This window comes from Triticum aestivum, chromosome 3B (genome assembly GCF_018294505.1).
Source record: "Triticum aestivum cultivar Chinese Spring chromosome 3B, IWGSC CS RefSeq v2.1, whole genome shotgun sequence".
Lineage (NCBI taxonomy): Eukaryota > Viridiplantae > Streptophyta > Magnoliopsida > Poales > Poaceae > Triticum > Triticum aestivum.
In genome coordinates, this window is record NC_057801.1 from 269861572 (window position 1) to 269885952 (window position 24381).

Below are 24381 nucleotides of genomic sequence, written 5' to 3' on the forward strand. Positions count from 1 at the left end.
ACCAAGGCGGAATTCTGTAGAACTGTGTAGTGTGCTTCAGTGAGTCAATGCCCGTCCATACATATTATTTGATCCCCTCCTAGCGTGCCTTTTCCATCCAGTCTGCCCTAATGCCGCAATTCAGGAACACCAATCGACTTAAGGTCAGGAATAAAGTCAATACAAAAGTCAATGACCTCCTCATTTTCATGGCCCTTCGAGATGCTTCCTTCTGGCCTAGCACGGTTATGAACATGTTTCTTCAAGACTCCCATGAACCTCTCAAAGGGGAACATATTGTGTAGAAATACAAGACCCAAAATGTTAATCTCTTTGCAAAGGTGAACTAGGACGTGCGTCATGATGTTGAAGAAGGATGGTGAGAACACCAACTCGAAACTGACAAGACATTGCACCAAATCATTCTGTAACCTTGGTATGATTTCTGGATCAATTACCTTCTGAGAGATTGCATTGAGGAATGCACATAGCTTCACAATGGCTAATCGAATCTTTTCCGATAGAAGACCCCTCAATGCAACCGGAAGTAGTTGCGTCATAATCACGTGGCAGTCATGAGACTTTAGGTTCTGGAACTTTTTCTCTACCATATTTATTATTCCCTTTATATTTGACAAGAAGCCAGACGGTACCTTCACACTGAGCAAGCATTCAAAGAATATTTCCTTCTCTTCTTTGGTAAGAGCATAGCTGGCATGACCCTAATGTATGCCGTCTTTTCCGTGCATACGTTGCTGGTCCTTCCGTGCAATTTCTCCATCTTGATCTTGTGATCATCGACGACATCGGCAACATGCAACTCCAATTCCATCTTCTCCCCCTCAATTCTTTTTGATTTTTCTTTCAAATACTCGTTTTCTCTTTCAACTAAATTTAACCTCTCGATAATAGGGTCGGTTGGAATTTCCAGTTCACATACCTCCTAGATAAAAATATCTACGTCAACTTGATGGGCATAATTTGTCATAAACATGAAATGCAACAAATAGTTTTAGAAGAGAATATACCACATCCGAATCATAAGACGGACGAGGCCGACGGGGACGGATATGAAAACCATGGCACTATGTATAACAAACAATGTACGGGTAAGATAATTATACAAGTAACTATATATATAAATCACACAAACATGATTTTGTATATAAAAAAGATAAGAACAAGAGGCTCACCACAAGGTGGTACCAGCGACGGGTCGGTGCGGACGATCGACGGTAGTTACGACGGAGACGGGAAGGCACTAAGTAAACCACACCTCAATATGCAAACTAAGAGTTATTTTAAGCTCAAATTGCATATAAATCAAATAAACTACCACATATAATTCCTCCCAAATTACTAAAACCCACAAATTAATCACTATATAAAGCATTGCAAGAGCTAATCTAGCAATGAGAGATGAAAGGACAAAATTGCTAACCTTTGTGATCACTTGAATGGATGGGGACCTTCAAATCTTGACAAAATTTGGGCAAAATGTGTGATGAGCTCGACGGGAAGAGAGGAAGAACAGAGAGGAGGAGAGGGGAAAGGGGAAAGAACAGAGCGAGCTGGACGAAGGGTTTATATGTAGGATGACCTGTAGTACCGTTTCGTGGCAAGAACCGGTACTAAAGGTGCTGGATGGGCCCTAGTCTGACAACAACCTGCGACCACTCTCTTTAGTATCGGTTCGTGGCACGAACCGGTGCTAAAGCTTCCGCACGAACCAGTACTAAAGAGAGCGGCCCGCCTAGCCATTGGAACCGGCACTAATGGTCACATTAGTGCCGGCCCAATTTCTAATGATCCACCGTTTATGCTCATAATCATTCTCATCTTTGCTGACCATGTTGTCTGAAACCATGCATACAAACAGATAACAAGTGCCTTGGCGGTTTACCCCAAGGCGGGTCATAATACCCCATATGCAAACCACTGGTGACTGCATCGTCCATAACCAGGGCCAGTTTATCAAAATTTCATATAATCATAACAAAGCAAATATCATATCTGTGATATTTATTTATACTGCCAGCTTACAATGCCACATGTAGTAAGGGTAATAGCCCTAGCCCTCAGAGCGCAGTGCTCTGTGTAATTTTATTCATACTACCGGCTTACAATGCCATAGACAGCAAAGGGTAACATCCCAAAAATTTAAGAGTATAGAACTCCAAGCGTATAATCTTCACACACTGGCGACTTAACGTCCAAAGCCAGGCCGGATTATCAAAGCACCGGATATTTTCAAATATGAATCATAAGATCAAGGCAACATGGCTCGAATCAACTTTCAACCATATATCAATATGGTATAAACAAAAATCACCAAAAAGATTCAAAGTCAATATAAACCAGAGAAACAAGGCATTCAAAGGCTGCCAAGCCTCAACATCAAGTGCTATTCAAGGACTGCACAGCCATTGAGTTACTCCTTAATTCAAACCTATAAGTCGGGCGTCACATGACCAATCACCGTTTTAACTTTGACAAGTTCAGGGTCTTTATAAGATTGACTGTCAAGAGTACGGTAAGTCATTCCAGGATTACCTGGTGGGAGTGGCAAGCATACAAAGGCAGGATAACCCAGATTTTTGGTGAATACACCTGGCGTCCAAGCCAATTACAAGGGTCAACAAAGCTCTGTTCATTTAACAAGGAGCCCCCAAGTAATATTTTGATCCAGGCGTACAAGCCAGACTAATAGGGTAGTCACAGCTATGCTTAATGAGAAGGAAGCCCCCCAAGTATTTTGGAATAAAGCCGTACAAGCCGGATCAAAAGGGTAATCATAGCTATGCTCAATGAGCAAGAAGCCCCCAAGTGACTTTATGAAGTAACAATAAAGACTCAGATTCTGAGAAATGAAACGACAAAGGCCCTGAATCATCAGGGATGCCGGCTTTATTGTACTAATCATAATATATACATTGGTAAAAGTATGTACATCACAAGAGCCGGTGGCTCGAGTGTAATAAGGACAAAGATGAGCAATATTCCACGGCCAGTGGGTCTCCTCCTCCGACGTGCGTGAGTCCTTGTGCTCTAGAACATATATAAGATAGTATGACCGGTTGTTTAGATTTTTACTGACCACAAAGGGCCCTTCCCAAGGTGGGGATAGCTTGTGCATATCAGTTTGATCTTGGATGAGTCGAAGCACCAAATCTCCTTCTTGAAAATTCCCGGTTTTAACCCGGCGGCTGTGATAACGACACAGATCTTGTTGGTAAATCACCGAACGAGCCGCCGCAAGGTCACTCTCTTCATCCAAAAGGTCAATGGCATCTTGGCATGCTTTCTCATTATCAGCTTCAATATAAGCTGTCACGCGGGGCGAGTCATGATGTATGTCACTAGGGAGAACCGCCTCTGCTCCATAAACCATGAAGAAAGGTGTGTAACCCGTAGATCTGTTGGGGGTGCTATTGATGCTCCAAAGCACTGAGGGAAATTCTTCCACCCAACAACCTGGCGTCCTCCACAAAGGGACCATAATCCGGGGTTTGGAACCTCTCAAGATTTCTTGATTGGCTCTTTCAGCTTGACCATTAGACTGGGGGTGAGCCACTGACGACACATCAAGCCGAAGATGCACTTGTTGACAGAATTCTTTCATTGCACCCTTAGACAGATTAGTACCATTATCAATAATGATACTATGAGGGTATCCAAAATGAAGGATCACTGTCGGTGTCAAAACCGGCGAATCTCGGGTAGGGGGTCCCGAACTGTGCGTCTAGGCGGATGGTAACAGGAGACAAGGGACACGATGTTTTTACCCAGGTTCGGGCAATCTCGATGGAGGTAAAACCCTACTCCTGCTTGATTGATATTGATGATATGGGTAGTACAAGAGTAGATCTACCACGAGATCAAGGAGGCTAAACCCTTGAAGCTAGCCTATGGTATGATTGTTATGTGTCCTATGGACTAAAACCCTCCGGTTTATATAGACACCGGAGAGGGCTAGGGTTACACAGAGTCGGTTACAATGGTAGGAGATCTACATATCCGTATCGCCAAGCTTGCCTTCCACGCCAAGGAAAGTCCCATCCGGACACGGGACGAAGTCTTCAATCTTGTATCTTCATAGTCTTGGAGTCTGGCCGATGATGATAGTTCGGCTATCCGGACACCCCCTAGTCCAGGACTCCCTCAGTTGCCCCTGAACCAGGCTTCAATGATAACGAGTCCGGCGTGCATATTGTCTTCAGCATTGCAAGGCGGGTTCCTCCTCCGAATAATATAGAAGATTTTGAACACCAGGATAGTGTCCGGCTCTGCAAAATAAATTCCACATGCCACCGTAGAGAGAATAATATTTACACAGGTTCAATCTGCTGACGCACTTGGTGGTATGACGTCATGCCACGGCAAGCCTTTATTCGAATCGTTTTTATTGTTCCACCTCAGCGCGTTTAGCGAAGCGGATTCCTTGGCACGTCTTGTCGAAGCAGAGATCATGTCCCCTTATTCCGGGATTCTCATCAATACGGACGTGGGTAACCCAACCGCGCCATTGATTGTGGCGCTTGGGAGATAAGCGAGTTTTACCGGGCTGGTGGGGGCGCGCAGTTTCGTCCGCCCATATATAACGGGATAAGGATCCACCTTTTTCACCTACGCCTTCTTCCTCCTTAGCTTATCCATCTCCGCACACTCGAGCTCCAGCGCCCAAGTCTGCACATCTCACCTCAACCTTCTCCAACCATGTCCGGAGCGGGAGGCAAGTGGATGGCCTCCTCCGTCACGGAGGGGCACATCAAGAAGCTACGCAAGGCCGGATATTTGTGCAGCGATATCGCGCACCGGCTCCCCGACGAGGGGCAGCTCATCCCCACCCCCGGGCCCCATGAGAGGGTGGTATTCCTTCCCCATTTCCTCCGCGGACTGGGCTTCCCACTTCACCCATTTGTCCGGGGGCTCATGTTCTACTACGGCCTGGATTTCCATGATCTGGCCCCGAATTTTATCCTCAACATCTCTTCGTTTATCATCGTGTGCGAGGCCTTCCTCTGCATCCAACCCCACTTCGGCTTATGGATAAAGACCTTCAATGTCAAGCCGAAGGTTGTGAAGGGCAGCCAAGCGTAGTGCGGAGGCGCCATGGTGGGCAAGATGCCCAACGTCACCTGGCTCGAGGGCGCCTTCGTGGAAACCATCAAAGGGTGGCAATCGGGGTGGTTCTACATCACCGAGCCGCGTGACCCTGAATGGGCAGCGGCCCCCGAATTCAGATCTGGCATCCCCATGCGGCTCACCTCCTGGAAAGAGAAGGGCCTGCCGTGGGGCGATTCGGAAGAGCTGACCGGACTCCAATCCTGTCTCCAAACCCTGGTGAACAAGAAGCTCAAGCTTGTCAACGTAATCCAGGTCATGCTCATCCGCCGGATTCTCCCCTGCCAACAGCGGGACTTCAACTTGTGGGAGTTCGATCCGGCACAGCACCAGACTTTGAGCGGGCTCTTCGACACTATGTACGAAGAGGCCTGGAGGGTGCTGTTCAAGGGTGCCGAGGCTCCCGCATCCGCTACCGAAGATCGCGGATTCAGCTCGCAGCGTCCGGCTGGCGAGGTAAGCTATGTTATCCTTTATGGGACACTTGCTTTTCATAGTTTGACCCTACACGGGATCTAAACTCCCAATACATTTAACAGGCCTGGAAGAAGACGTCCGGACAGGTTAACTGTCCGGCTCCCCTTCCAGAAGTCCCAGTGGATGCCCGTTTTACAGGGCTGCTTGTCCCGGCGCCATATGTGGTGCCGGAGAAGATGGCTAAGAAGAAGGCCACGGGAACCCGGAGGAGTTCCCGGCGTCAAGTGTTATCGGATTCATCGTCCGATGACTCCGAGACGGACTCCTCCCATGAGGACAAGGAGGAGAAGAAAGAGGCCTCTCCCCCAGCGGGGGGAGAGAAGAAAAGGAAGGCATCCCCAACAGGGGAGGCCGAAGGGTCCAAGAAGGGAAGGACCCTTCCCCCGGACTGTTCCACCAACGCCGACGGCGGCGACGAGGAGTGGCCCTTAAGGGCCAAGCCCCTGGCGAGATCGTAAGTGTCCGGACCCCTGAATAACTCATAATTTTTCTTTTTGTTGCATCGCGTCTTCTAACGCCGCATACAACCCTGTAGTCCGCCCGAGGATGATCTCCCCGCTTCGTCGAGCGGGTCCTTGGGTTCATCGGATGTGAATAGCGCTTCACTTCTGACTGCCTCCTCCCCTCGTGACGCTGACGACGCGGAGGTGGGGTCCCAGAAGGGGACCGGCCAGGAGGAGGAGACATCGGAGGTGCCGCAGGCCAACCTCCCGGACCTTGGGCCGGACTCCGTACCGGAACCTTTGGTGGTTCCGGAGTCCGGCGGGCGGCCCCTTCGTAAGAAGGGCAAGACGGCGACGCCGGTGACCTCCGTCCAACCGTAGGCGCCGAATAACTTGCTGGAAGCGCTCAACGGCGCTTCCATCGACGAGGAACACCGCACCGTCATGAGTGCGGTGATTCAGAAAGTTCAGTCCGCCAAGAGCGGGCTGACCGAAGCCTGCAGCAGCCTTCTAACAGGCTTTGAGGTAAGGATTTTTGTTTAAGATATGTAAAGTAGTACTGCATAGATAGTAGCCCCTGATGCTTAGTTCGGTGTTCGGAAAGAAAAGCCGAGCTGAGGATCTAAAAAGATATACGCATGAGTCTAAGACAAATATGTCAATATGGGAATGCAGGCTGCGCTGCTGAGCTCTGCCGCACTTACTGCGGAGGTTAATGCCTTAAAGAAGAGCCTCGAGCGATCCGAGAGCGAGCTCGGCCATGCCAAGAAGCAGCTCGAGGACAAGGAAGGTAAGTAACACCTTATTAAAGTTGTACCTTATAAAAAAGGATTTGGTTGCAAAAAATGACAGGAATAACGTGGGTATTGCAGGGGCCACAAACGAGGTGGCAACCCTGAAGGAGGCGGTGTCCGCGGCCGAGTGCAATGCGGCCGCGGAACGCACAGAGTGAGAGAAGCAGGAGGCGCGGGTGGCGGAGGTTCAGCAAGAGCTCCAGGCTCTCGTAGAAAAACACGAGGATTTGGAGCGTGACTCGAAGACTCGAGAGTCTGAGCTTGCGTCTGCTCTTGAGAGTGCTAAAGCCGCTAAGGCCGAAGCCCAAAAGGCCCTCTAGGAAATCGAGGCGGTGAAGAAGATAGCGGCGGGTAAGGCATTCTTCATGCAAAGAAAGCATGTAAAAGTGAATTACCTGTTACTTACCCGAATTTGGAGCTCTCCAGGAGCGTTTGCAGATCTGCCCCGCAGCGTGTCCGATGCTGTCGCATTCTACATAGCCGAGGAGGGGAGCTCAATGGAGAAGGTGTTTTGGTCTCAGTATGTTGAGGCAGGACATCCGGTGCCCCTAAGCGACCAGCTGAAGCAGCTGGTCGAGCTCCACAAGGCGGCCGAACAGGCCATGAAGGGCCTTATAGTTCGGCTATGGCCCAAGGAAGCCATGCCTGGGAGCTACTTTGGTCTGATGCGGCGGCTGGTGGACGGTTGACCATGGGTTGACGTCATCAAGCATTCCGCCTGCATTGAAGGTACCCGTCGGGCCCTTGCCCGCGCTAAGGTGCACTGGGGCAGGATGGACGCCGAGAAGCTTGTGACGGATGCGCCGCCGCCGGGCAAGGAGTATCGCACGCCCGAGATGTATTATAAGGGTGTCCTGAAGGGTGCCCGCATTATTGCGGGTGAGTGCTCCAAAGATGTAATCTTTGATTAGACTCGCGTTTTGTTATCATGTGCGCTGAAAACTTTGTTCATATGCGCTAAGCAACTGTTGTTAATTTAAAATATTACCTTCTGTGCGGCCGTTTATCAAACTGAGAGATGGCAAGTCGTTGGCTTCAGCCCCCATGCCACTAGTGCTGGGGTGTTCGGGATAAACTTGAGCGCTCTTGTTCCCATTTTTGGGTCCTTCTAGGGAGGCGCTCAACATAGCGAACGAGGCAACCGGACTTATAATGCTTGAACACTCTCACTTAGCCATAGAATTCTATAATTTTAAATTTCGGCGAAGCCCCTAGTGTTCGAAAGGCCGATTTCGGGGCGCTATCCACGCTTGGGCCGGACAAAGCCGGTTCTTCGCTCTAAGCAGCATAAGTCTTTAGGGACTCGAAAAAACCTCTCGAACAGCGACCGGCTCTCGCCTTATCATGACGGTCAGTTTTAGCTTTCTCCACTGAGGTGCTCACCCAGCTCAACTGGGGCACAATCGCAGTGGTTCTCCCAGCGCTACCTTAGCCGATATAATGGAACGTAAGGTACCAAAACATGGGAGCAGGGCAAACCCAACTATTGACCCAAGACATGATTCGGAGCCGATGCATATAATGCTATAAGTTCGGGGTGCCGCACTTGTGAAAGTGTTCGGACTTATCACACCATAATATGGGGAACTTAAGCCCCTGGTGTATTTAGCCGTACCAAAAGTGTACGGATGCAACTTAAGCCTCTCAATGAAAGCACCAATGTCGGTGTCAAAACCGGCGGATCTCCGGTAGGGGGTCCCGAACTGTGCGTCTAGGCGGATGGTAATAGGAGACAAGGGACACGATGTTTTTACCCAGGTTCGGGCCCTCTCGATGGAGGTAAAAACCTACTCCTGCTTGATTGATATTGATGATATGGGTAGTACAAGAGTAGATCTACCACGAGATCAAGGAGGCTAAACCCTAGAAGCTAGCCTATGGTATGAGCTTTATGTGTCCTATGGACTCAAACCCTCCGGTTTATATAGACACCGGAGAGGGCTAGGGTTACACAGAGTCGGTTACAATGGTAGGAGATCTACATATCCGTATCGCCAAGCTTGCCTTCCACGCCAAGGAAAGTCCCATCCGGACACGGGACGAAGTCTTCAATCTTGTATCTTCATAGTCTTGGAGTCCGGCCGATGAAGATAGTTCGGCTATCCGGACACCCCCTAGTCCAGGACTCCCTCAATCACCTTTTTGATGAATTGAACCGCCGTTGCTACATCACATTTGCTGACCGGCTCAGCTTCAACCCACTTTGTAAACTTGTCAACAGCTACCAGGAGATGAGTCTTTTTGTCCTTAGACCTTTTAAAAGGCCCAACCATATCCAGCCCCCAGACTGCAAAAGACCAAGTAATTGGAATCAACCTCAATTCTTGAGCCGGCACATGAGCTCGTCTTGAAAATTTCTGACAGCCATCACATTTACTGACCAAATATTCTGCATCAGCATGAGCCGTCAGCCAATAAAACCCATGACGAAAAGCTTTAGCAACTAGAGATTTAGAGCCGACATGATGGCCGCAATCTCCTTCATGAATCTACCTTAAAATTTCACAGCCGGCCCTCCTCGGGAGAAATGCATCGTCGAAACACCCCTGTACCATTGACAATAGTCATTGACTTAGACCTTCGGGTTATTTTCCGGGCCAAGGTTTCATCCACATGTAACTCGCCTCGGGTCATGTAATCCAAATATGGAACAGTCCAATCAGGAATAACATGGAGAGTTGCCACCAACTGTGCCTCCGGGTCAGGAATTGCAAGATCTTCCTCCGTAGGCAATTTAACTGATGGGTTATGCAAAACATCGGGGAAAACAATAGGGGGTACCAGCTTAAGCTGAGACCCTGGCCGGCTTAAAGCATCAGTAGCTTCACTTTTCCTGCGATCAACATGCTCCACTTGATGACCTTTGAAATGACCAACAATAGTATCAACCTCTCGACGATAAGCCACCATGATTGGATACTTTGAATCCCAAGTTCCTGACACCTGTTGAGCCACCAAGTCTGAGTTGCCAAAACACCTCACCCGGCTTAGATTCATCTCTTTAGCCATCCGAAGAACCATGGAGTAAGGCTTCATACTCAGCTGCATTGTTAGTACAAGGGAACATCAAGGTTAAAACATAAAAAAATCACCTCGCGGGGAAGTCAATATAACTCCAGCCCCCTGAGCCTTCCAATTGCCTGGATCCATCAAAATGAATAGTCCAATATGTGCTATCCGGCTTATCCTCAGGCATCTGCAATTCCGTCCAGTCATTGATGAAATCCACAAGTGCTTGAGACTTTATAGCCGTCCGAGGCATATACTTCAATCCATGGGGTCCAAGCTCAATGGTCCACTTAGCTACCCGACCTACGACTTCTTTGTTTTGAATAATATCCCCAAAGGGAGCAGAACTAACCACAGTGATGGGATGACCAAGGAAATATTGCTTCAACTTGTGGCTAGTCATGAATACGTCATAAACCAATTTCTGCCAATGTGGGTATCTCTGCTTAGACTCAATGACCACCTCACTCACATAATAAACCGGCCTTTGAACCGGATACTCCTTGCCTAACTCTTTCCTTTCAACCACAACTGCCATACTAACAGCTCTGTTGTTTGCAGCCACATATAAAAGCAAGGGCTCCTCAATAGGAGCTGCAAGAACCGGTGGCTCGGCCAACTGTCTCTTAAGCGCCTCAAACGCCTCATTGGCAGCATCACTCCAGACAAAGTTATCTGTCTTCTTCATCATTTTATAAAAAGGTATAGCCTTCTCTCCCAGGCGGCTAATAAACTGGCGCAAAGCTGCAATATGACCCGCCAAACGCTGGACGTCATTGATACAAGCCGGCTTAGCCAAAGAAGTGATAGCCTTGATCTTCTCCGGGTTATCTTCAATGTCTCTCTTAGAAACCAGGAAGCCCAATAGTTTTCTTGCTGGCACACCAAAGACACACTTGGCCAGGTTAAGCATCATCTTATAAACCCGGAGATTGTCAAAGGTATCTTTCAAATCATCTATCAAAGTCTCCTTTTTCCTGGATTTCACAACAATATCATACACATAGGCGTGAAGATTGCATCCAATCTGGTCATGGAGGCAATTCTGAACACACCATTGGTAAGTCGCCTGGGCACTCTTGAGCCTGAAAGGCATAGATACATAGTAGAAGGCTTCAAAGGGAGTGATGAAAGTTGTCGTCTCCTGGTCCTGAACTTCCACCTTGATCTGATGATAACCAGAATAAGCATCCAAAAAGCTCAAACACTCACAACCCACCGTAGCATCAATAATCTGATCAATACGAGGAAGAGAAAAAGGGTCAGCCAGACATGCTTTATTAGTGTCTATATAATACATACACATACGCCTGCCGTTTTTCTTAAGCACCGGCACCGGGTTAGCTAACCAATCAGGATGAAAAACTTCAATGATGAACCCAGCAGCCAAGAGCTGGGCCACTTCTTCACCAATTACCTTACGCCTCTCTTCATTAAAACGACGAAGGAATTGCTTGACCGGTTTAAACTTTGGATTGGCATTAAGAGTGTGCTAAGCGAGTTCCCTCGGTACACCTGCCATGTCAGAGGTTTCCATGCAAAGATGTCCCGGTTCTCACGGATGAACTCGATGAGCGCGTCTTCCTATTTCGGATCCATATTAGCACTGATGCTGAACTGCTTGGACGAGTCGCCAGGAACAAAATTGACCAACTTAGTATCATCTTCCGACTTAAACTTCAATAGGGCGTCATTCCCTATAGTTGGCTTCTTCAAAGGTGTCATATCCTTTTGGTCAACATTGTCTTTATAAAACTTCAACTCCTCGGTGGCACAGGCCGACTCAGCATACGCAACATCACCCTCTTCACAATCCAGAGCAATCTTCCTATCACCATGCACCCTGATGGTGCCCTTATGACCCGTCATTTTAAGTTGCAAATAAACATAACAAGGTCGTTCTATAAACTTGGCATAAGCCGTCCGCCCAAACAAAGTGTGATACGGGCTTTTGATCTCGACCACCTCAAAGGTCAATTTCTCAGCTCTGGAATCATGGTCATTCCCAAAGGCCACCTCCAGGGTTATCTTACACACTGGATATGCCGACTTACCAGGCACCACCTCATGGAAAATAGTAGAAGATGTCTTAAGATCTTTGTCAGTTAAATTCAAACGATGAAAGGTCTCATAATAAAGGATATTGATACTGCTTCCCACATCCATGAGCACCTTTGTAAGCTTATATCTTCCTACACGAGGACCAACCACCAATGCCGATTGACCCAGATTGTCAACTTGGGGCGGGTGATCCTCACGGCTCCATACAATAGGCTGCTCAAACCACCTCAAATAACGAGGTACTACCGGCTCAACTGAGTTCACCGCCCGCTTATGGATTTTCTGATCTCGTTTGCAGAAACTTGTGGTGAACACATGATCTTGACCACTATTCAATTGCTTTGGATTGCTTTGATAACCAGACTACTGCTGCTGATTCCCTTGGCCAGATTGTTGATTAAAACCGCCTTGATTGCCCTGGCCCTAAAAACCACAGCTTGAACCGCCACCTCCAAACCCAAGTCCATGAGAGCCTGATCTTGAACCGCCATGCGAGCCATGATTGTTCTGGAAAAAAATAGAGTTTCTATACTCCCTCATGATGAAGCAATCCTGCCACAGATGACTGGCGGGCTTCTCCTGGGTTCCATGCTTTGGGCAAGGCCGGTTCATCATGGCCTCAAGGTTGAATTTCGGCCCTCCAAACCGAGGCGCTGATGTCTTCCCCTTATGACGCTGATTATTACACTGCGTATTAGTGTTAGCGACAAAGTCTAAACTATCGTCGGCCTTGCGCTTACCATTACCACCTTGACCCGCCGTATTATGCTATCCTTTTGCATTGCCCCCCTTCTTCACTTTGCTAGTTTTATCCTCATCAGACTCTAGGTCTTTAGTATTATCAGAGTCGGCATACTTCATGAGAGACGCCATGAGCTCCCCCATATCATTGCAATTGCGCTTAAGCCACCCCAATTTCTGCTTAAGGGGAAGGAAACAACATTTCTTTTCCAACATCAGGACCGCTGAACCGGCGTTGATACTGTATGACGAGTGTATAACAGCTGAGAACCGGTTCACCCAATTGGTTGTTGACTCGCCCTCACCTTGGACACAAGAGTCTAAATCTAGAATCGACATAGGATGCTTACATGTGTCTATAGATTTTGGATAAAACACGTTTTCAACTCCGCCCACGATCTAATGGAGTTAGCGGGCAACCCTATTAAACAAGTTTGAGTCAGCCCATCCAACATCATGGTGAAATACTTAGCACATGCAGCATCACTAACATCCAACATCTCCATAGCCATCTCATAGCTTTCAATCCAAGCCTCTGGGGGTTGATCTGCCATGTAGTTAGGCACCTTACGGGGGGCCTTGAAATCCTTAGGCAAGTGCTCATTGCATAGAGTCCGCACTAAACATGGCACGCCCAAGGTTCTAGAAGTCACCCCCGTGTCCATAGATGTTGACGGATAAACCGGAGGTTGCTGTTGAGCCGCCAACTGAGCCACCAGCTCAGCCTCACGCCGTGCCCTGCCCTAGTCCACCCAAAGCCTGAGCATCATTACCAGCACACGGCGGGTCAGGCCTACGAGGTTGATTGCAGAGCCGTTCACTGCTCGATACAGCCAGTTCATCAATATGTCTGCTATAACTCCAGCTTGGACGCGGGGTCGAGTGAATCCGTTAATGACTGTATGAATAAGCCACCTATTGAGCCACAGCCGTCTGAAGAAGTTCTTCGGCTCGCCGTATTTCCATCGCAGTTAGCGACTCATCCTGAACCGGGAGAGCCACCAATCGAGTAGCCGCAGCTATCATGTTATCAAGAGGATTTGAATAGTGAACCGGGGGCGTTGGAACATGCTGAGGAGGGGTCAAATTCAAACCTGGGGGGTCTGCAGCACGTGGCTAAACCAGTGCTCCAGCAGCCGGTGCCTCAACGACCCGATCCACAACAGGCGGGTTATTGGTTCCTGCCCCAGGCGTGTTGAAAAGGTTTCTCGCATCGTAAATAGGGGGTAAATGACTCGCATGCCTTCTGTTTAAGACAGTGTTTGATGTGTTCTGGTCCAAGCTCAAGTGAAAGTTTTCTGCTTGAAGCCGTTCTACCTCCCTCTCCAAGGCGGCTCGCTCCGTCCCCATCCGAGTGTTCTCAACATTTAAATCCTCCTTGTCTTGAGCTATCTCATCACATTACAAGGCGCTTGGTTCGCCGAGGTCACCTCCGTTGTTCACAATGTGCCAGAGCCTCCAACAGTTCAGATAAAACTTGAGCTAGCGGGCTCACAAGGCCTCCTGCCCCAGCTACCGTTGCAGTCACTGAACCAGAGATCATCGATGCCGTAGTTGAAGAATTCTGTCCTGGTTGCATACCGGCCATGAAGATCGCAACCCGGTTCGGTAGCTCATAGGGGTCCGGAATACTGTCGCCATCGGAACAGCCCCCAAGCCTACCATCCTGCACTTGATACATGGAGTTGGTCTCACCGGTTGAGGACTCATCACCTGAATAGACGATCGTCTCTCCACTAGACATAGATCCTCCTTCCAGATCCACTCCTTGAATACATCCAACAAAGACACGCTTCGGGGCGGTTCAAACCTTTGTGGGTCGCGCGCGCTGAGCCGTCTCGGCGATGTCGGCGCAGATGTCCGGCTCAGCATCCAACTCACCAGTCCTGCCGATGAAGACATGAATTCCACCAAAGGGGACCCGGTAATCGTACTCGATTGAGCCGGCCTCGGGGCCCCAGCCCGCGTCATCGATATAGAGCTTGCTGCGATGACTCTTAGTCATCCGGCCCACAGCGTATCCCTTGAGCCCTCCTAAGTTGCCCTTCAAGAACTCGAAGCCACCATGCACTGGCCCCACGGTGGGCACCAACCGTCGTGGAATTGTCACGGTAGCTTCCCTAGAATGAGGACTTTGGTGTGGAGCCATCGCAACGTAGTTAGCTTGAAGTGGTTAAACTAGACAAAGGACACAGAGAGTTTTCCCAGGTTCGGCCCCTCTCAATGAGGTAAAGGCCTACTCCTAATTTAGGTTTTATTGCTTGGGTTTCGATAACCAGGGAGCGAATACGCTTGACCTAGTTCTCGACTGCCTTAACCCGCCGCCAGGTCACCCCTTATATTTACAGGTTGATGCCCGGCGGCTTACAGAGTCCCGGCCGGCTCATACACAACGTGTCCGGCTCAGTGACCAAACTAAACTTTCCTTAACATACAAGTTAAACATATGGCGGTTTATGCCTGTGGGCCTCAAGTCGCCACCGGGTCTTGGGCCTACAGTAAGCTTGCTTCATGAACCGCCATCTTCCACATCTTCTTGGGCCTTCTCATTATGAACCACCGGTGGTATGACCCAATATCCCCAACAGTAATGGTGAGTCCGAACGTCGTAACAGTACTTTATTAGATATGGTGTGATCTATGATGTCTCTTACTAATTTACCGCTATAGTTTTGGGGTTATGCTTTAGAGACGGTTGCATTCATGTTAAATAGGGCACCATCTAAATACATTGAGATGACACCATATGAACTGCAGTTTGGCAAGAAACCTTAGTTGTCGTTTCTTTAAGTATGGGGCTGCGATGCTTATGTGAAAAAGCTTCAACCTGATAAGCTCGAACCCAAATTGGAGAAATGTGTCTTCATAGGATACCCAAAAGAAACTGTTGGGTACACCTTCTATCACAAATCCGAAGGCAAGATATCCGTTGCTAAGAATGGATCCTTTCTAGAGAAGGAGTTTCTCTCGAAAGAAGTGAGTGGGAGGAAAGTAGAACTTGATGAGGTAATTGTACCTTCTCCTGAATTGGAAAGTAGTTCATCAAAGAAGTCAGTTCCAGTGATTCCTACACCAATTAGTGAATAAGCTACTGATGATGATCATGAAACTTCAGATCAAGTTACTGCCGAACCTCGTAGGTCAACCAGAGTACAATTCGCACCAGAGTGGTATGATAATCCTATTCTAGAACTCATGTTACTAGACCGTGATGAACCTTCGAACTATCAGGAAGCGATGATGAGCACGGATTCTGCGAATGGCTTGAGGCCATGAAATCTGAGATGGGATCCATATATGAGAACAAAGTGTGGACTTTGGTGGACTTGCCTGATGATCGGCAAGCCATAGAAAATAAATGGATCTTCAAGAAGTAGACTGACACTGAGGGTAATGTTACTGTCTACAAAGCTCGACTTGTTGCGAAAGGTTTTCGACAAGTTCAAGGAGTTAACTATGATGAGACCTTCTCACCTGTAGGGATGCTTAAGTCTGTCCGAATCATGAAAGCAATTACCACGTTTTATGATTATGAAATTTGGCAAATGGATGTCAAAACTGCATTCCTTAATGGATTTCTTAAAGAAGAGTTGTATATGATGCAACCAGAAGGTGGTGTCGATCCAAAAGGTGCTAACAAAGTGTGCAAGCTCCAGCGATCCATTTATGGACTAGAGCAAGCCTCTCGGAGTTGGAATATACGCTTTGATAATGTGATCAAAGCATATGGTTTTATACAGACTTTTGGAGAAGCCTATATTTACAAGAAAGTGAGTGGGAGCTCTGTAGCATTTCTAATATTATATGTGGATGACATATTGTTGATTGGAAATAATACAGAATTTCTGGATAGCATAAAACGATACTTGAATAAGAATTTTTCAATGAAAGACCTCGGTGAACCTGCTTATATGTTGGCATCAAGATCTATATAGATAGATCAAGATGCTTAATTGGACTTTCACAAAGGACATACCTTGATAAAGTTTTGAAGAAATTCAAAATGGATTAGTTAAAGAAAGGATTCTTGCATGTGTTACAAGGTGTGAAGTTCAGTCAGACTCAATGCCTGACCACTGCAGAAGATAGAGAGAAAATGAAAGTCATTCCCTATGCCTCTGCCATAGGTTCTATCATGTATGCCATGTTGTGTACCAGACCTGATGTGTGACTTGTTATAAGTTTAGAAGTGAGGTACCAAAGTCATCCAGGAGTGGATCACCGGACAGCGGTCAAGAACGTCCTGAAAATACCTGAAAAGGACTAAGGATATGTTTCTCGTTTATGGAGGTGACAAAGAGCTTGTCATAAATGGTTATGTTGATGCAACCTTTGACACTGATCCGGATGACTCTAAGTCACAAACTGGATATGTATTTATATTGAATGATGGAGCTGTCAGTTGGTGCAGTTCCAAGCAGAGCGTCGTGGCGGGATCTATGTGTGAAGCGGAGTACATAGCTGCTTCGGAAGCAGCAAATGAAGGAGCCTGGATGAAGGAGTTCATATTTGATCTAGGTGTAATACCTAGTGCATCGGGTCCTACGAAAAACTTTTGTGACAACACTGGAGCAATTGTCTTGGCAAAGGAATCTAGGTATCACAAGAGAACCAAACACATCAAGAGACGCTTCAACTCCATGCGTGATCAAATCAAGGAGGGAGACATAGAGATTTTCAAGATACATATGGATCTGAATGTTGCAGAACCGTTAACTAAGCCTCTTCCACAAGCAAAACATGATAAGCACCAAGACTCCATGGGTGTTAGAATCATTACTATGTAATCTAGATTATTGACTCTAGTGCAAGTGGGAGACTGAAAGAAATATGCCCTAGAGGCAATAATAAAGTTGTTTTTATATTTCCTTATATCATGATAAATGTTTATTATTCATGCTAGAATTGTATTAACCGGAAACTTATTAGTACATGTGTGAATGCATAGACAAAACAGAGTGTCCCTAGTATGCCTCTATTTGACTAGCTCGTTAATCAAAGATGGTTATGTTTCCTGACCATAGACATGTGTTGTCATTTGATGAACGGGATCACATCATTAGAGAATGATGTGATGGACAAGACCAATATGTTAGCTTAGCATAATGATTGTTAAGTTTTATTGATATTGCTTTCTTCATGACTTATACATGTTCCTCTGACTATGAGATTATGCAACTCCCGAATACCGCAGGAACACCTTGTGTGCTATCAAACGTTACAACGTAACTAGGTGATTATAAAGATGCTCTATAGGTGCCTCCGAAGGTTTTTGTTGGGTTGGCATAGATCGAGATTAGGATTTGTCACTCCGTGTATCGGAGAGGTATCAATGGGCCCTCTCAGTAATGCTCATCACTGTAAGCCTTGCAAGCAATGTAACTAACGAGTTAATTATGGGATGATGCATTACGGAACGAGTAAAGAGACTTGCCAGTAACGAGATTGAACTAGGTATGAGGATACCGACGACCGAATCTCGGGCTACTAACATACTGATGGCAAAGGGAACAACGTATGTTGTTATGCGGTTTGACCGATAAAGATCTTTGTGGAATATGTAGGAACCAATATGAGCATCCAGGTTCCGCTATTGGTTATTGATCGGAGATGTGTCTCCGTCATGTCTACATACTTCTCGAACCCGAAGGGTCCGCACACTTAACGTTTGATGACAATTTGTATTATGAGTTATGTGTTTTGGTGATCGAAGTTTTGTTCGGAGTACCAGATGAGATCACGGACATGACAAGGAGTCTCGAAATGGTCGAGATGTAAAGATTCATATATTGAAGGTTACATTCGGACACCAGAATGGTTTCAGGAAGTTTCGGAGTACTGGGAGGTTACCGGACCCCTCCCCCCGGGAAAGTAATGGGCCAACATGGGACTTAGTGGAGAAGAGAGGGCCGGCCATAGGAGGTGGCGCGCGCCCCCGTTGCCAATCCGAATTGGACAAGGGGTGGGGGCAGTGCCCCCCCCCCTTTCCCTCTCCTACTCCCTCTCCCTTTTCCCCTTTGCTACTCCAAAAAAAGGAAAAGGGGGGGGGGGCGAATCCTACTAGGAGTGGAGTCCTAGTAGGACTCCCCCCATGGCGTGCCCCTGGTGGCCGGCCTCCTCCCCCCTCCTTTATATATGGGGGCAGGTGTCAGTGTCAAAACCGGCGGATCTCGGGTAGGGGTCCCGATCTGTGCGTCTAAGCCTAATGGTAATAGGGGCAAGGGACACGATGTTTTACCCAGGTTCGAGCCCTCTCGATGCAGGTAAAACCCTACTTCCTGCTTGATTTATCTTGATCATATAAGTATTACAAGAGTTGATCTACCACGAGATTGTAGAGGCTAAACCCTAGAAGCTAGCCTATGATGATTATGATTGTCCCTCTATGGACTAAACCCTCCGGTTTATATAGACAGCGGAAGGGGCTAGGGTATATACAGAGTCGGTTACAAAGACTAACATCCGGATCGCCAAGCTTGTCTCCCACGCAAAGGAGAGTCCCATTCGGACACGGGACGAAGTCTTGAGTCTTGTATCTTCACAGTCCAATAGTCCGGCCAAAGTATATAGTCCGGCTGTCCGGATACCCCCTAATCTAGGACTGCCTCAGAAGCCCCTGAACCAGGCTTCAATGACGATGAGTCCAGTGCGTAGATTGTCTTCGGCATTGCAAGGCGGGTTCCATCTCCGAATACTCCAAAGTACCCGTTGTAACAAACAGTGTCCGGCTTCCCATCAATGTTGTAGTCATCGGCTTTTGTGCTTCAATAATGGCCATCTCCACGTGTCGAGTGAATACGAGGAGCCAGGGCATTTTCACATTTGCCACCCCGGCCCTGCAAGAAAACCGTCTATTTGAAGGGACGGGGATCCTCAGATCCAAACCTCACCTTCTTCCCTTGAGCAAGCATCCAACAGAGCGCTCCCGGAAAGAACCATTCCACCATGGCCGGTCGCCGCAGCTCCTCTTCTCGATTCCTTAGCTCTAAGCCAGGTGATTGGTAAGAGTGTTATGTTCCCCATAGCCGTTTAGAAGAGTTGCAGACCCAGGGGTTTCTTCCACCGGCGTTCATGGTCCCCGTCCAAGCCAGACTAGCCACCTATGATGGCGGGGAGCAAGCAGAGAGATTTCCCAGCCCATCTCAGGGGGAGCGAGTATGCCTCATCCCATATTTGCTAAGAGGCGTCGGGTTTCCAATCCACCCATTCATTCATGGGCTCCTGGAGTTCTATGGCCTCCAGTTGCACAACTTCACCCCGCCTCCGTGCTGCACATCGCAGGATACGTCACCCTTTGTGAAATATTCCTGGGCTGTGAGGCTCACTTCGGGTTATGGAAGAAGTTATTCTGCCTTGTCCCTCACAACCAGGGGGAATCCATATGTCAAGTGGGCAGAGCCGAAATATGGCGCATCGCCAAGACCGGATACATGTCCGGTACCCCCAAGAAGGCATCTGAAAACTGGCCCTCAGAGTGGTTTTATGTTGATGACGTTCCCCTCCCAGATCCAGTCCGGACGGGCCTCCCTGAGTTCAATAACGCTCCACCGAAGACACGTCGAAGTTGGCGCCCTCGGGCCCCCAAGAGGAAGATACCAGAGAAGTCCACTTCCTGATGAGCAGGATAAAGACACTGGCCAAATCAGGGCTGACAATAGTCGAGGTTATAGCAATATGCATAATGCGGGGGGTGCAGGCACTTGAATATCGGGGGAAGCCCATGTGGCACTTCAACGGGGAAGATGATGCCACCCGCTGTAGTCGTAAAGGTCCGGACTCCGTCCCTGCTCTGGCAAGAATATTGTCCGATTTGTATAAAGGAGAAGAAGAAGAATTTCTTCGTATTAAACCACGGGTTGGATTTTCCATGTACAACCCCCCAAGCTGGGTAAGTCATCACTCTTTCCCCCACTTTACTCATTATGGCGCCCTTCATCTCAGTCATTTTACCCTGATATTTTGGAGCAGGAACTGAGGAGGGTCGTGGAAGGATTCAACAGCCCCTCCCCGCAGCTAGAGGACCCCGGAAGGTCCTTCGATCCAGGACTTGAAGAAGATCTAGATATATTTGTGGACCTTCTCAACGGGACATTTTATCAGGCCAGCTGCGATGGCGCTTCGGTGGCTATTATCGCCGACTATCCGGGACTGCTACCTGCATCGCGTGTAAGCAAAGTCGAAACCTTATCCTCTGAAGAGGACTCCTTTCTGACATCATGCCTTATGCATAAAATATCGTATTTTTATAGAGACGACCATCAGAACACGGCGCCGAGACCCTGGGGCTCGTCGGTAAAGGGTGACCGGGTCAGGCAGGCTTAAGATGAAGGCGATTAGGGCCGAAACGCCATTATAGAGGTATGGTAAAAACCTGCTCTATGATTATTGTGTTTCAAATGTAATAGCGTCCTTCGTGTTCTGGCAGAAAGAGGAGTCGCCGGATTATATCCGGAGATCCTGCCGGTCACGCCTCTACCAGCCAGATTCTAGAACCGGCTACGAGAGAGGAGGCCGATGTGGGACCGACGCTGAATTGTCCTCCGACAGAGGATGCGGATATGCTTCCGCCACAAATTCCGAAGTAGAGAGTGCCATGAATCACCGGCGCCGACGGGCCGTACTTCGCAATAGCATCTTTTCCAAAGAGGCATTTAACGCTTTCAATTTGGGAGACGCATACATCCGAGCTGCTCAAGGCGGGCTCGCCCGAGCGACGGACCAGTATGCAAAAGATATACGGGTAAGGAAATTTGATAAGCATGTATAGCAGTAGCCCCTGAGACTTGAAACGATTGGGACAACTGATTTAAGGATCATTTTATGCATAGTTTCTTGTAGATAAGAATACCGAATTGTCTCAAGAGCTGGAGGAGTGCAAGACCCAGCTGAGGGCCGCAGTTGCCAAACTAGAGGAATCCCAGAAGGCCTCATCTGATAACATTTGTTTCAATAGAGAAACTTTAAAGAAATGTACCAGTTAGCAATTGGCTTGCTTCATAAGTCTAATAGAAAATTCTGCAGACAATCCCGGGACGAATCCGGAGATCGTAAAAGATAGCGAGTCGCATCTCCAAAGACAGCTAAGGGCTGGCGAGCATGTGCTTACGCAGGTTAGGCGGGAGAAAAACAATCTCCAAGATGCCAACGTCCGGCTGGGCATCGAATTATCAGATGTTTGAGCTCAGCTGGCGGACTCCGTAAAGGAGAATAGAAGGCTTCGTCGCGGCATTTATGGTAAGTGCCTAATCGAACTGTGGTACGGTTTGGCGAGGAAGCATATTGAAAGAGTTTATATCTGTAGGTATGTTGACGGGCTGTCCTGAAGAGGAGATGCCCGGATCTGTAGGCGATGTACTCCAAGACCTCTCACAGCTGCACGATCGAGTTCGGCAGGTGATGCAGGGTATTGCCCAGGCCTTGTTTCCACCCACTTCCCTGCCAAGAGGCATGGGGGAGCTCGTGTGTATGCTCCAAGGAGCACGACGGCGCTTTCGGTTGTGGAAGGTGTTCGCCTGCCGACAAGGTGCAAGGGAAGCCTGGGCCATGGTGAAGACGTGCTACACCAAGCTTGACCCGAACCATATGGCCGAAGTCGGACCGGTGGGGCCAGATGGCCAAGAAATTCCCGCAGAGTCTGGTGTATGACGAGGTAGCGTTAGCCGCAAAATATTCTCAACAGGATTGCAAGCTAGATAGCCTGTTGGATCATATAGAGGAAGAAAATAGTCTGTCCAAGTGACTATGTAATTCAATGGACATATGTAGTCCTTAGCCAGATTAAAAATCATTTGTCATGGCGGACCTTTTTGCTTCAGCCCCCGGATCCGACAGTTCGGGGTGTATCCGAATACCCGCTCAGTTATGCAGAACCGGGGTATGCATGGTACCAGGTGTAGGGGTCATAAGTGCTTGAACAGACAAGTACCCAACTAGTTATGTTATATTACATGGGTAGTAAGAAACATCTTCCAGGGAGAATAGTTCCGTTAGGGGTTCCTTTCCCTGGGTACGCATGCATCGATGTACATGTTCGAACTGCGCACAGAAACGCAGGATACAAAACTTCTGGGGATTCACGTTGTAATAAATGAAAGAAACATCTTTTGTTCACCGACCGAATATTCCCTTAAGAACGCTAGCTTTCGGCTTCACCCAGTCTGAGGTACACATCCGGCTGAACCGGCAGTAACAATCGCAGAGGTGCTCCCCTTATACCCTAGCCGAATTAACGGGAATGTAGGGCATAAACACAAGAGCCAAGCAACCCAGCATGGCCACATCTTAAGTCATATCGATGTATATAATGGTGAAGAAAAGGCACATATGGAAAAAGAACGCATATGTGATAGGCAGGAAGCCATGAAAGTAATTATATTTAGCTTCCGTATAGGAAGCCCCCAGGTATGGTTAACACACATAGTGCGGCCGGAGTGATCCAAACATCTGCACTGTCTTGAATACTTTGTGTGAAGGAGGGAAAAAGGGCGAGAAAGGAAAAAAGGGGGGGCATAATTAAAAGAGCATGGGTAAGGAGATGAACACTAAGTTTGGCACTAGGTGTAGAATCTTCGGAGTCTGGCCGCGTTCCATGGGTTCGGCTCGAGTCTGTTATCGGATGCATTACGCAGGCGGTACGCTCCTCCAGTGAGAACCTTATCAATAATGAAGGGACCCTCCCACTTTGGTTTGATCTTGTCCTTCTTCTTCTCCGGTAGGCGTAGAATGAGTTCGCCAATATTGTAAGTTTTGGCCCACACTTCTCTGCTTTGATACCTTCGAGCCTGCTGCTGATAGAATGAGGAATGGGCTTTTGCAACGTCGCGCTCTTCCTCCAGGGCATCTAAGTTGTCCTGCCGATCTAACTCGGCCTCCTTCTCTTCGTACAGGCGCACGCGAGGTGAGTCATGGATTATGTCGTAGGGTAGTACTGCTTCTGACTGTACACCATAAAAAATGGTGTGTATCCGGTGGTGCGGTTCAGCGTGGTCCGCAGCCCCCAGAGTACGGAGTCAAGCTCCTCGACCCAGTGCGTGTCTGATTCTGCTAAGGACCGCACTAGTCTAGGTTTGATACCGTTCATGATGAGACCGTTTGCATGTTCGACCTGGCCGTTTGTTTCGGGATGGTAGACAGAGGCGTAATCAAGCTTAATGCCCATATTGCCGCACCAAGTTTTCACTTCATCGGCTGTGAATTTTGAGCCATTGTCAGTGATGATGCTGTGGGGGACGCCGTAACGGTGTACAACCCCTGATATGAAGTCCATCACTGGTCCGGATTTGGCTGTTTTAACTGGTTTGGCTTCTATCCATTTGGTGAACTTGTCCACCATGACCAATAAGTATTTTTTCTTATGCCTTCCCCCTTTAAGGGGTCCTACCATATCCATCCCCTTGACCGCGAAGGGCCAAGTCATGGGGATTGTTTGGAGAGCGGTAGGGGGCATATGGCTTTGATTGGCAAAGAGCTGGCAACAGACGCAGTGTTGGACAAGGTCCTGTGCATCTGCTCGGGCTGTCGGCCAATAAAAACCTGTACGAAAGGCCTTGCTGACAAGTGCCCGAGCCGCAGTGTGGTGCCCGCCGAGTCCGGCATGGATTTCAGCCAAGAGCTTCTGCCCTTCCTCTTCGGAGATGCATATTTGGAGCACTCCGGTTGCACTTTTCTTATAGAGTTCCCCCTCATGGACTTTGTAGGCCTTGGAATGCCGCACAATACAACATGCTTCATTTTGGTCCTCGGGGAGCTCCTGC